This window comes from Phasianus colchicus, chromosome 17, assembly GCF_987193195.1.
Source record: "Phasianus colchicus chromosome 17, bPhaCol1.hap1.1, whole genome shotgun sequence".
In the NCBI taxonomy this organism is placed as follows: Eukaryota; Metazoa; Chordata; class Aves; order Galliformes; family Phasianidae; genus Phasianus; species Phasianus colchicus.
In genome coordinates, this window is record NC_143452.1 from 9,565,877 (window position 1) to 9,579,456 (window position 13,580).

At 49.2% G+C, this 13,580-nt stretch overlaps 1 protein-coding gene across 1 annotated transcript in view; it reads right to left on the reverse strand.

Annotated features, from left to right (window-relative positions):
* The window catches only part of OPRL1 (opioid related nociceptin receptor 1), a 57,363-nt gene extending 44,937 nt beyond the window's left edge, over positions 1 to 12,426 (reverse strand). Inside the window, exons 1-3 of the mRNA XM_090152115.1 lie at positions 12,108 to 12,426; positions 7,686 to 7,786; positions 4,227 to 4,495 (exon numbers count right to left, since the gene is read on the reverse strand). The gene's annotated coding sequence lies outside the window, so the exon portion shown is untranslated. The remainder of the gene's footprint in view (positions 1 to 4,226; positions 4,496 to 7,685; positions 7,787 to 12,107) is intronic.
* Positions 12,427 to 13,580: the final 1,154 nt, after the last annotated feature.

A 13,580-nucleotide genomic window follows, 5' to 3' on the forward strand; every position in this document is an offset into this window, starting at 1 on the left:
ATCTAAATTAGAAGATGAGCTTCAAAAGCTGTTGCTTAGGCAGATCTGTGATCTAATCCCATGAGTCACGGCAGCTGTGCCTGGAAAGCAGCACAGACACCGCCTTGGTTTCTAGCAAAGCAGAACTTCCTTTCACCACCTGCCCTGTTAGCTTCCCCATGGCTTCACAAAGCACTGGGACACCCCTGCCACCACTCCCAGCCTTTCAGCCTGGTGCCAGGACAAGCTTTACCAGGGCTGAATCACTCCCTGTATCCAGGTTTCTGTCTGCACCATTAGAAAAAAGCAGCACTGCAAAACCGTGAAGACCTCTGTGACATGGGAAAGTTTGAAGGTGAAGAACATGAGGTAAGAGGACATGCCCATAGGGAGCCAGCATTTCTGGGAACGAAGCAGAGTGGAAGATAATCCTTCAAGAAAAGGTTAAAATTAACATCCTGATTAAGATACAGCTCACAGAAATCAGCTCAAAGAAACAGGCAGGAGGAGGAGTGTGAACAGAGCCCTAGGGGAGGCTGGGATGTAAAGGTTACACATCTTTCATCTTCTGCCTCTCCCATGAGCTGAGCTGGGCTCTGGTCTCCTTGGCTGGGTGAGCATCTCCAGAGCTGACACAAAGGGAATCCCTCTCACAATGAAAGTGCCCTCAGTAGACAGGCCAGCATGGTGCCACACCATTTCCATAGGCTTCACTCTTCAGCCTTTTACGCTTGCTTACAGTTTGACAATTCTGAGCTGCTACAGCCCTGGCTCTTTGGGGTAACTGATCTCATTAACTGTTCTGAGAGACCTACAGAAAAATATATGGCTTCAGCAGAATTAAATCACCACCTCCTGTGAAACATCAGTTATGGAAAATGCCAACCCAGAACCTGCAGCAGATCCCTCAGCACGGGTCTCAATGAGAGACCATCACAAGTTTTAATCATAGGCTGTTGTGGGCTATGTAACACACAGGACTGCCTTCCCAAAGCATTCGTTCACAGCACTGTAAGAAAGAAGCAAATCTTGGGTGGTATTCACGATCAGAAAACAGATAAGGGATGCTGCACAGAAGGGAAGAGGAACGCAGGGAGAGAAAGGAACAAAGAGAATTGCTTCAGCACCTAGCAGTGTTATCTGTGATGTCAGTAATTAGCATGGAGTTATGATCATCACAGTGAGCAGATCACACGGTGGGACTGCTCCACAAAAGCACTCATTCGCAGTTAAATTTTACACCAAATTGCAGCATGAAAAAGAACAGCTCTCCATAGAGGCCAAGGCAGAATTGCCAGAGAATATGGAGGTATTCAACAAGCCTTGTGGAAACAGTGTAAGAGACTCAGCATAGAAAATCCTGCAGAAAAACATGCATTCATCCCCAAGGAAAAAAATATATATATATTAAAGAAAAACCTGCCTTATCCTATTTCCCCTGGAGCACAAGGACAGGCACTAGGACTTGGCTAAAGCCTTTTTTTTTTTTTTTTTTTTCACCATCTCAGTGCCTCTGCTGCGTTTCCCCTTGTCTAGACATCTGCACTCTGCATGCAGAACGAGCACTGCTGACGACAGAGGGGAGATCTGACTTGCATTTCCCAGCCCCGTTTGCAGGCATTTTGCAGACATAACTGATGACGCACTCTGCGAGCCCAGGAGGAGGCTTGGGGCTTGTTACACTTTTTGCTGCATAGACACATTCTGCAATCACTTCAACCACTCTAGGAACCTCAGCAAGCATGCAGGCAAAGAAAGGCAGCGAGAGGTCCTGAGCACCACAGGGACACAGCTGGGGGAATGCACCAGCTCTGCAACTCGGGCTGGGGATTGCACAGACATGACCCTGAGATCTCTTGCAAGTTGCACTGCAAAAGTGGAGAGTGCTAACAAGAATCTCCAGCATCCCAGGCTCCAGGACCCGAAGCCAAGACCAGATATCAGATCATCTCCCCCATTCCTCCTGGTCTGAGCAGTCAGAACAAATGGGCCCAATCCAGCAGCCTGAAAGGTGTCCTCCCTGCTCACTGCCTTTAGGGGCAACGTGAGCCACCATTTAGTCAATGGGAAAATAACTTGGTTTAGCTTCTTCCCCTGTCATTAGCAGGCATCACATTAAGAACACTGCAAATCGCTGAAGAGAGGAAGAAGCACTTGTGCTAATCAGATTTCATTAGCTGGCAGCACCATGCATCAAAGCAGGCTAGAGACAGCAGAGAGGAGAACTGCACTCCTAATGGGAAACCTCAACACAAGCACCACATCCTTCTGGATGCAGCATTTCCTTGCTAAACAAACACCAGGGTCCTCTCCACAGCACAACCAGTGATGCACACGTCAGTGAGCACAGCATCCCCATCCTAGAGACTCTCCCCAACCCTGGGGGTCCCTGGGATGCTCTCACCTGGTGCTCTCCTGACAACACATAATACAGTACTTAATACAGCAGCAAAAGCCATGATAAGCTTACAGAGCTGGGATCAGAAGCAGAGACAAGCCAGAACTAGAAATAAGGCACAGGTTCTAAATGCAAGGGTAATTTCCCAACCTGACAAGGACATTCAGGGTATTTACTATCTATCACGCATCGCTCAGCCTTGAAATCAAGATGCAACATATGCAAGAGCTCAACCAGAAACACAGGCTCAGGGTGATGACTCGTGGAAGCTGGATTCATTAAGCCACTCAGTTCCATGCTCATGTCACATCAACTTGAGTTCAGCAGAGCACAGAACCCCGTGAAATTAAACCAGCTCAAGGTTTTCCAAATAGAAATGCTTTCATCTGGCACAACTTAACACACACTGCCCTTCTGTGCAAATCAACACACGCTGGCACAAAGCCCCACACACCCTCCCTTGCTGTGCAGGGAGACGTGCCCAGGTGCATCACGTCTCTGAATAACAGCAGGCACAAAATATGGCACTTGCTTTGCAATAGAAAAGTTAGCAGGAATAACAGAAGCACAAGACAAGCAGCAGTCCAGGTGCCCATGGTGACAGCACACACGGGTTTTGCTGACAGAGCTCCAGCCCAGCACCATTTAGAATTATCATCAGCTAGATCTGAGCTTGAAGGCAAAATCTAAGTAAGTTTCAGCTCCTCATCACCCAAAAGAAACCCTGACATGCTATCCAACCCCAAATCACCCTTTAGTCCTACCCCATTCCTGTTTCAGACTGGGTTCAGGCCTCTGTGGGATGGCACAGCTCAGCATCACTCCTGCAGCAACTGTACCAGAGCTCCTGATTTACAGGAATAGCAGGAACTTAAACCAATATATCACCTGTTATCTAGAGGTGCTACATGTTGTTAATCCCATGAGCTCAAATCAATGAGAAGATGCACTACAGCTGTGCATACCCAGCCCACCAATCCCTCACAACCCAGCTGGCTGCATTAACATGGGCATTAAACAGATTGAGTAAAATAGCATGAAAATACAAGTTCCTCAAACTCTCATCAGCTTTTTCCAGCTTTCAGCCTACCAAGAGTAGCTGTTCACTGCCAATGTAGTTATTGGTATTAAATTACCTCCATTGTGAGACCCACCTGCATGCAGGCTGCAGTGCCATGCAGACACATACAAAGATGCCCAGGATGTGTTATCCTCACCCACACATTGGGAAAACTGGGAAGGATGTAAGGCTCAGCCAGAAGATCTTCCTCTTCTCAGCCAGCCCACAGTGGTGAGTTGGGTCTGAACCCAGCCAAAGCATTCTACTTTGAAGCAGCTCCCAAATTCATCACATCTCGGTCACTTGGGGATACTGGATTCACCCAGTTCAGCCCAATCATATAATCTGCTTTGTTTCCTTTCTTCAGGGATCCAAGTACATTTTATACATTAACCTGAGCCTTTCACCAACACAATTAATTCAGCAAACTGGGCTATCCGTTGGGCCGTTGTTGCTGAAAGATGTGCAATATGAGCTACTAAAATGTATAAACAACAACATACGGGATTGCAGCGCGGATTGACAGAAAGTAATTAAGTGAGCTGGAAACCAGCCAGGACAGTAAAATGAATTTGTTTGTTTGGATTTCTTTTATCCAAATGGCCAGAAGTGGTCCAGGCTTCATATTGCTGCCTAGCTCTGTGTACCAGCTGAGAGAAGCAGCAAACCCATTGGACCAATGCACCAGATCCATGCCTTGGCATACATGGGGTGAAAATCGACACGCTCTTTCCAAGGACCCAAACGTTTGTATATATAGCAACCAGTACAGCTGGGTGCAGACCTCACCTGTGGTTTCTAGAAGAGCAGGACCGCAGCTGCTGAGTCAGGGTGCATCTCCCTGTCTGCAGTTCTTTTGCAGACTCCTAAACCCTGTAGTTCACTTGCACAGCTCTAGCATGTGCAAGCCCCCATCTGCAGGAGCTGCACCTGGCCCAGCTCCTCCTGAGCTGACCTTCAGCCTTGGCTAATGCATCCCAGGAGCTCCTGTAGCATCTCCATGGGCAGGACTCAGCACCTCAGAAAGATCTTTCAGGATCAGAGCTCCAACATCTTCCCTACAAAATAAATAAATAAAGATATACAAGAGTCAAAGCAATAGCCAGAACAAGAGACCCACAGTCCCCCCAGACCAGCTCCTCTGCCCCCCTCTGGCTTTATAAAGGGGCAGTTGCTGCCTGACTGAGCTCCTGCAGCTCCTGTTTCACTACAGCTGCACTTTCCCTGGGGTGAATCAGTCCTTAGGGACATTCCCCTACAAGCATCCCACCGCAAGCTCCCCAGGCTTTCCCTGTCCCACAGTGATGCTGGACCACACTGGAGCACATCTCTTCCTGCATTCTTCCGCATTCCCATTGCCCTGCATGGCCTTCCAGTCCCAGAGCCGCATCCTGACCTGGACCATAGCTCCCACCCCTCTCTCGCACTAATTACATCTAATTACATGAGATTGCCCTGGGGTGGGGTGAAACAAACAACCTGAGCTACAGCACAAGAGGCCAAAATGCTCAGAAATTGCTGTTTATGTGGGAAATAAACAGCTGCAAAGAGCAGCGAGGTCACAGTGAAGTGTGGAGTGGGAAAAGCAAGCCTCTTCTTGACTTCTTCTGCCTCTAGAGAGCATTGTTGCATTTTCTTCCCAGCAAGAAACAAGAACAGAGGCATCTCCGCGCTCTGCGAGTAGTGGCACTTGAAATGCTGCAGTGGCACATAACAGTCTCGCATTAAAACCCCCATACATCCCTTTTGCAAGCTCTGAGGACTAACAAAGCCTCACAGAGAAGGTCACCATGCTTTGGGATCCGGCTTGCTTCTCATTCAACACACATCAGGGGCTCACAGCAAAATACTTCTTGAGAAAGGGCAATGGTTCCTCCCTGAGAAGAGCAGAAGGGCTCTGCAGAGCATCGCAGCGTGGGCAGGAGATGGGAAGGGAGGTGCATCACAGCGTGGGCAGAGGGAGGAGGAGGAAGCAGGACCTCGTGAGCGTGACCCATGCTCTGCTCACCTGCGGGATGCAGCCTTTGCTTAGGCACCAAGAGAGAGAACAAATCCCTGATGGGACTGCAGTGAGCCTCACCTGCTGCCTGTGTGTGCAGGATCCATCCCATCGCAGCATCCCTGCGTGACATCACCACCTTCTCTTCCTCCTGCTCCATCTGCCCCCATCCTGCCCTCACCCCCCCAGCTGCCTGCTCCCTCAGTCCAACTCATTATCCACGATCAATTAAAATATATTTTTAAAAGAGCATCATTACTGCTATGAAGAGAAAGGTTATTACTGGTCCAATTTGCCACGGACAGAATAATTACTGTCTCCCACGCAGTGAGTCAGGCTGCAGCCAGGGCTCGGCCGCCAGGGACGAGCGGTGTCTGGTGGCAGCCAGAGGGTAACGTGCACGGGCTGATGGGCTGATAAGGGGCAGCAGACATCAGTGAGAACATGTTGTAATGAGCTGCCTTTGCTGAAGCACTCTGTGCTTTCAAAGCTGGCATGTCTGCCATCATTCTCTTCTTCTGGAGCGCGGGAGGGAAACCGGAGGGCCAAGGACAAGGAAGGCATGCAAAGGGCAAAGCAAAAATACCATTTTGCATGAGCTCAGCTGCTGTGAAATCCTTTAGAGAACTCCCAGCTGCACATCCAGCGCGCCTCAGGGGAGGACAGGAGCAGGCTTTTGGCTTCTCCAGGTCACGGACACCTGGGCAGAGCAGAGGGAAGCTCTGAGCAAAGCCGGCACTCGGCAGCCATCTGCACAGCCAAGAGTTGTTATAAACAGCACCAGCCAGACTGATACGGCACTTGTTTGCAAAGGAAAGAAGAAATGCCAGTGCTAGGAGGCAGGGTGGCAGCTGAGCCCCCGGGATTCCTGTGGGAACCAATACCTTCCTTACAATGAGAACAAATTCACCAAAACCTCGGCAACATAGGAAATCTCAGCTTGGAAAGCTGCTGCCCAGCATAGTGCTCTGAAGCATCACTTTCCCTTGTGTGTCCCCACTCCCACCCCTGGCATTCTGCTGAGCTGATCTCCTCATCAGCTGAGACCTTAACCCCTGTGAAAACCCTGGTTGCAGGCAGGAAAGCCACAGTGGCTGTGCACTTCTCTTCTGAGGTTAAAGGTTTGCTTCAGGGGCTTTGGGCATGGGAGAAATGGTTTGGCTCAAGAGTTTGGCCACTGGGTTTTGTGCTTCTCTTCTGGAGTTTTGCACATGGCTCTGCTCTGCCCTGCTGGCTCAGTGGTGGGGATTGGCTGAGGTTGAAATCTATGATCTTAAGAGATCTTTTCCAACCTTAGTAATTCTGTGATTTTACTATCCTATAATCCTATAAGCCAACAAGACAGGGGATCCCAAGAACCTCACACTATGGGGGAAATGACAGCAGCACAGAGTGGCAGGGGGATGAGGACTGCACAGTGATGGCACCCATCTGTCACTGGCTCACCTCATCACATCCCCATCCCTGCAGGCAGCGGCTTTGCTTCCAGCTTGGGCATTCCTGGAAATCGCCTCCAGTGTCAAAACGTGGGCAGGAAGGAGGCTGATCCAGAGGCTGTTTTTGTGACTTTTGTTCTGTTATTTTTGATGGTGGCTGTTCTCCAAGTATTAAACAATTGGCCGACTGAGGGATCCTGCTATGAAGTCAGGAGTTATATTTAAATTTCGGCTTTCCCAGTGAGGCTGGGATTTAGCAGAGGAGCGGGGAGGTTTGCACACCTCTCTCCCAGAAGGGTTTATAATGGAGCACAGCATTCTCCAGTGCGTGGACACAAATGCTCAGCCTGGGCTATGCAACAGAGCTTTTCTGATGCTTTATGAATGATTGCCATGAACAGAGAAAGCCAGAAAATCCACCTGGACTGCAAATTCACACCAGAATAGGGTTTTATTTTAGCCAGAGAATAGCAGACATTTCCCTCTGCTAAACTGCCCACCAGTAGGCATTGAAAGCTGCACAACCCCTGAAAGCAGAACATGAGTAGCAGGGCAAAGCCTTTGTCCTGAGGCCGCCTTGATGCTGGACATGGAAGGGGAAATTTTCTTCAGCACTGAGCAGGTTTTGGCGAGCTCTTGGTTTTCACACCCACTCAAGCAAAAGTGTATTTTCTAGCAAAGGAAAGTATGTCAGGCCATTGATTTCTTGGGCAACTGCACTGCAGAGCAGACAGAGCTAAATTCAGTGATGCATTAGGCTGCTGGCTGCAAACCAAACACCTAGTAAAAATTGCTTTAAAAACAAAAACATACCTCGTTGTTGTCGCTGTTGTTTTGTGGTGCATTTGGAGAATAACCTGCCTGCTTTTAGACTTCTGTCCTTGGCTATCCAATGCCAAACAGAGGGAAAAGCACTGTGAAACGAGAGAACATCAGAGAATTGTAGAATCATTAAGGTTCGAAAAGACCACTAAGCTCATCAAGCCCAACCATCAGCCCATCAATCATCAACCTATCTCACCATGCCCACTGCTCTAGCTCTGCGAAACAGTGGAGGATCAATAGAGATCTGACAGAGCAGAGAGCCTGGCCGCATTCCCAGCAGGAGCAGTGAGCCTACAGCTGAGCTCCCCCAGATTTTCCCCCTATAGCTTGAAAGGCCTTGGCATTTTCGGCGCTTTGACTGCAAGTGAGGCGAGTTCTTCCTTCTGGCCTCTGTTCCTTTCTGACAGGTTCTGGCAGATGGAGAGACGCGATTACGGGAGCAACGATTGGCACCGCTCCTCCATCCATCCCACTTTGGTTTGCAAATGCTGAATAACGAGAAGCACTTGGCTGGCAAGACCTTGCCACCGCAGGCTCCATTTGCAAACAGCAGCACCTAAAGTGCAACCATCCATCAAAGCAAAGCAGGGGCAGCCCGTCCGCTTGGCTCCCTACACTGCATTCAGTGCAGCTCCAGAAATGCAGTGGCTGAAGTTAAAACCACGACCCTCCCCCCCACCTCCCAACCCACCCCCCAGGGAAGCTCAGTGGGGGCAGAAGGGATTGCTCCCTGCCACAGAGATTTGAAGACAGCCATAATTTCTTGAGAGAACATTTCCAGGCGTGCCCGGATAAATTATTCACAAGGAATAAGAGATGAACCCATCTGGAAAAGAATAAAAAAAAATAAAAAACCAACTAGAAAAGGCCACTGGAATCTGGCCAGCAGCTTTCTGCTGTAAGGCTGTTGCCAGTTTGCAAAGTTTGTGTTTGCTCTGTGAAAGAAAATAGCAATTATTTATACTGGGTTAATGGAAAGGGGATCCATAGCATGACATAAAGCGTGAGCAAATTGGGAAGCAGAGAATAATGCCATGCTCCTGGACAGGAGGAAGGACAGAACATGCCTCATCTTTGCTATAGCAAAGAAAAATCATCTCAGAACCATCCTGGTTGGTATTTACCCCATTTAGCACTCAGAATGTAAAAGCTCTGTTGCAAATTTTAGAGAAGAAAACATATTTCAGCAGTGTTTGTTGGAAATATCATTAGGATAACAGTCACCCCCGCAATGTTTTATTGCAGGCATTTACTTCCATGCTTCCATTTGCAGTGATTACTCCCGAAATTACTTCTAAACATCCAAACTGCAAAGGAAAGGAGTTAGTCTGGAGCTGCAATTGATTGCTGTGTTTACTCTTGCATGAGCAATGGTAATAGATCTATCTCTTTTTGCAGCATTTTGCTTAAAGAGATGCTGGAGCCCTTGGTGAATGCATCTCCACAGCAGGAGGCTGAGCTGGCAGAGCTGTGTGCTCCCTGCACAGGGACCTGGTGCCACCTGAAAGCCAGGCACGTCGCTGAGCAGAGCACAGCACAGAACCTCTGCTGAAAACACATTTCTTTGGCTTGAATGTACGTAGAAATAGTGGGAAATCTGGAAAAAAAAAAAAAAAAAAACCACCATAAACCAAAAACTACAATTTGCATAAGGTAGTTTGAAAGTGCATCTCAGCAATGTTGGGTAACAAACACCTGGGATTTCAGCTTCTTTAATCAACACTTAGAGCAGATTTAATAATGTATTAGGAGCAGACAGGCAAAAGGAGTTTGGGGAAAAGACAGGAAAATAAAGTAGATAAATGCACTAATTGCAGCTTATCTGACAGCTCCACTTTCTCCTCTGCAGCTGAGACTCCAGATCTAATATTTATACATTAGGCAGGATTGATTCCCTGGGCTGAGACACGGCTCTGTGCGAGGTGGCAGCGGCTGATGGATGGGGACCATCTCACCAAATGCCAGCATGGGGCTCTGCCATGTTCTGCAGACTGAAAGAGAAAGCCCTTCACAGCAGAGAGGGGCTCAATACAGCAGGGGCGACCCGATGGATGTGTTGTCTCTGCACATGTGGGCAGGGCTGCTTTGCAATAGCTTTGTTCATGTATTTGTGTGTTTAGGAGGGGGCAGATGGGCTCCTGTCCTTCTGGGGAGCTCCTTACCCAAACCATCTGCATGTAGATAAGAGGCTTCAGACTGGAAATCTGTACCTCAGTCACTTCCCACAAAAAGATACAAAAAAAAGCAGCTGAAAACAGAGAAGGTGAATAATGATAGATGCAGCCCCACAGAGCATCTCTGCATCTCAGGGTTTTCCATGGTTCCATCAATTTGGCTAGGAGAAATCTGGCCACCCCAGACCCAAACCCCAACCCCAACCCTAACCCAAGTTCCCCTCCCTGCATTAGGGCAGCCCCCACACATTCTGCATCCCCAGGACTTTGCTGCCCAAACTGCCCCTCAGAAGGGGCTTGTTAAAATGTTTGCTTCCATTTAGTGCTTCTGCCAAGGAATGGCCAATTCCAGGGTGGCCTCAACTAGTTGTGCAACTTGAAGAGAAGGCTTTCTGGGGCTTTATCCAAGGCGAATCCCAGGCAGATAGCATCTTCCCGGGCAGCAGCAAGCAGCCCCTTGTTCTGCATAACCACAGCATCTGCAGTCCCTTTCACACAGCAATCAATCATAGCAGGGCTCAGTGGCAGAAGCTGGCAGGGACCGACTGTGTCAAAGTGCCTGAGCTCACACACTGCCACAGAGGGCAGGATTTAATGAGGGGAAAAGCACAAAGTGAAAAAAAAAAAAACAAAACCAGCAGCAGCCCAAGTGCTGACTCAGCACATTCAAAGCAAAGCTTTTGGGTTGTTTTGTTCTTGGTTTTTTTTGTGTTTTTTTTTTTTTTTTGGGGGGGGGGGAGGGGGAGGTGAGGAGGGAGAAAATCATCCTGAAATCATTGCTCCTGAAGCGTTTCAGATTGATACCGGAAAGTTCATCACAGTGCTCCCAGCACTGATTGCTGATGAAAAGAAGATGGAAATGCATGAGATCACTCTGTTCCTCTGGGCTTTGTGCTGTGCCTGGCTGTGCATTTCTCACCCTCTGGAGCCACCCCAGAGAGCAGACACCGTTAATCCTCAGCACGGATCTCTATGCTCTACTCCCTGCAGAGCAGAGCTATGATGCACCCACTCTGTTGCATGACAGCCAGTATCTATGAGTTGCCTAAACCCAGGAGAAATCTAGAAATACACCAGTGCCTCAGCCCAGATTGCTTTCCCCTGCAACCTGTGACAACGTCTTAGAAGGAAATTCTCTCAAGCCCAGGCAGAGACCCAGCTCTCCTCTAGCCTTTGTTTTCAGGAGCATTGATTTCACAGTGTGAGTAAAGTGATCTGAAAGATAATCCCAGTCCACTTGCATCCACAGCAGCACAAAGGCAGGGATGCTCCTGATGTGGCTTCTCCAGGGGCCCGGCAGCCCCACATGAAGGACTGCTGCTGGTTCTCCAGCCAAAGGACTGCAGTACATCTTCCAGGCCTGCTGTCTTTGGGGCTGCGTGGATGCAGGGATGGGTACTGGGCACAGTGCTCTGCAGGACCGGAAAGCAGCCCGTGTGGCATCCACTCATCAATGCACCTCAGGAACTTCCTAAAATCCCTATAGAAGTGTACTGTATTCCCATCCCCACACCATGCCCTGAATCCTGGCAGAATATGCTAGATAACTGCTGAAACTGCTCACAGCCTGCTCTGGATGCTTCCCCCTGGTCTCCACATGTGCCTGGGGCTCCTTGGCACATCTTCCAGCCCACACTCACGGTTTCCAGCAATGAGAAGCTGTGGCCTTGCAGAGCTTCACAAGGGATGCCCATCCCTCTCGGCTCCAAAATCAATCTCCCAGGCTGCCAACTTTGCCCTAGACCAATCTTCATTCCATCTGTCCCAAAGGCACGGAGGGGGAATGGCCACACAAGCACTGAGCAGCCCCGAGGATGCTGGAGCCAGAAGAAAACAGGACAGAGCATTGCTGGCAGATTTAATTCAAACCAAGCGGTGCCTGGTGGAGCAGGCAGGGGTGCTGCGGTGACAGCCAAAGCCACTATGGGCTGAGATGGCAGCAAGGGGAAAGCAAAAGGCTTGCTCCAAAAGTTTGGGTGCAATTGTTTCCAATGCTCTGAGCTGCAGGGTGGCAAGAAAAGCCCAAGACTTGTGTGCAGAACGCTGAAACTGCACATGGGCAGTGCTAGCAGCAGTGAAACGTGGCTTCTTATCTGGGTATTGCCTCTGCTGCTCTCATTTTGTACCTAATTAATGGAGATTTATTATTTTGTGCAACACAATAGCTACAGCCAAGAAGCAATCACTCCGGATCGAGCTTGTGCTTAGGAAACAAACATATTTCAGGACAACTCACAGTGTCAGCGTAAGGCAAGCAGTATCCACACATCAAAATGCATCTGTCCAGCATCTCTCCTTCCCTTGGTCCAGTTCCTCCAGCTTTCCCATTTGGGCAGAGACTCATCCCCAGGCAGGCATATCACCTCACATGCTGCTTTATGTAGGTGATGCATGGCTTAATGGGAGGGCAGAAGGAAGCAAAACCTCTTCCCCCCAGCAGGCAGGATGCAGCCCCAGTCACCTGGCTTACCCCAATTTCCCCTCCCTGCAGCACCAGCTCATGAGGGGAATCCCCAGGGCTGCTGCAGTTGGCTGGAACGACCAGCCCTGCCAGCTGGTTTCAATTTTCTCTGTGTTAGTAAAAGGGAAAAAAAAAAAAAAGAAAGAAAGAAAAAGAAAAAAAAGCTCTTTTAATACTTATTCAGCATCTCTCTGAAGGCTTTTTTAGCTAAACAAAAACATAACACTGATATCTCATCGGTTTGTAATGACAGCCCCACGGGAAGTTAGCGCTGTGCCGAATGCCCTGGGAGCCCCATCCCAGCTCACCACGTTAGCATGCTTTGGGAGCTCTGGTGTGGAGATGGCAGACAGCTTTTGGTGTTGGAAGGCCGAATGTAAGGTGCAATGAGTTTGTGCAAAGTGCAGGATGAGCTCCAGCAGCAGGTCAACAGCACCCATCAGCCCCAGCATCCCCACACCAGCCAGCCTCAGCCTCTCCCCTTTTCCTCCTTGACACCTCCTTGTCCAAATTGACAAAGCCTTTTGGCTTTGTCAAGTTGAATTAGAATTCCAATACATGGCCAGTTTTTTTGCAGTCATTCCATGATCTCCTGTGTGCTCTGCTGCTTTGTTGAGCTCATTTCATCAGGAATCTTGGTGGATGGAGCTGTATTTAGGAGGCCTGTGTTTGTGTCTAAATGGCTCCATTCATGCACCCCACGCCAAGGCTGACATCCCAAAGGCAACTCGCAGTGCTTCCCAGGAATAACTGGATTTCAATTAGAGGAATGCCTGCTGTGCAAGCATCTCCACTGAAGCCACGGTTTACTTTGCTGCAGGAAATTTCAGACTGGAGCAAGGAGATGGAGGTGGCCCTTCCCTGTCATTGCACTTACTGCTCTGGGGGCTGCAGGTACCCAACCTGAGCATGCTGAGGGCATGCACCCACCCTGCATTATTCCTTGCTCATGTGGAGATTACATCTGATGCTTCCCCATGGTGCCTCTGATCTGGATCAAGGGAGCTCTGCAGAGGCCGTGGAAAGCAGGGATTGGTGATGGGGATGAGGCTGCCCTGCCCTGCAGTCACCAGCTCCTTTTCCCATGCCGTGCTCAGCACATCTCCATCTTTCCAAAGAGACAAAGCCCTGCAGTTATCTGTAGATTTCTGCAATAGGAGCACGGTGCCTCCTGTGGATTCCCAGCAGCACTGCAGAGGAGCTGGGCTGATGTTCCCAGATAGCACAGACAGTCCCAGCGCTCCCAGT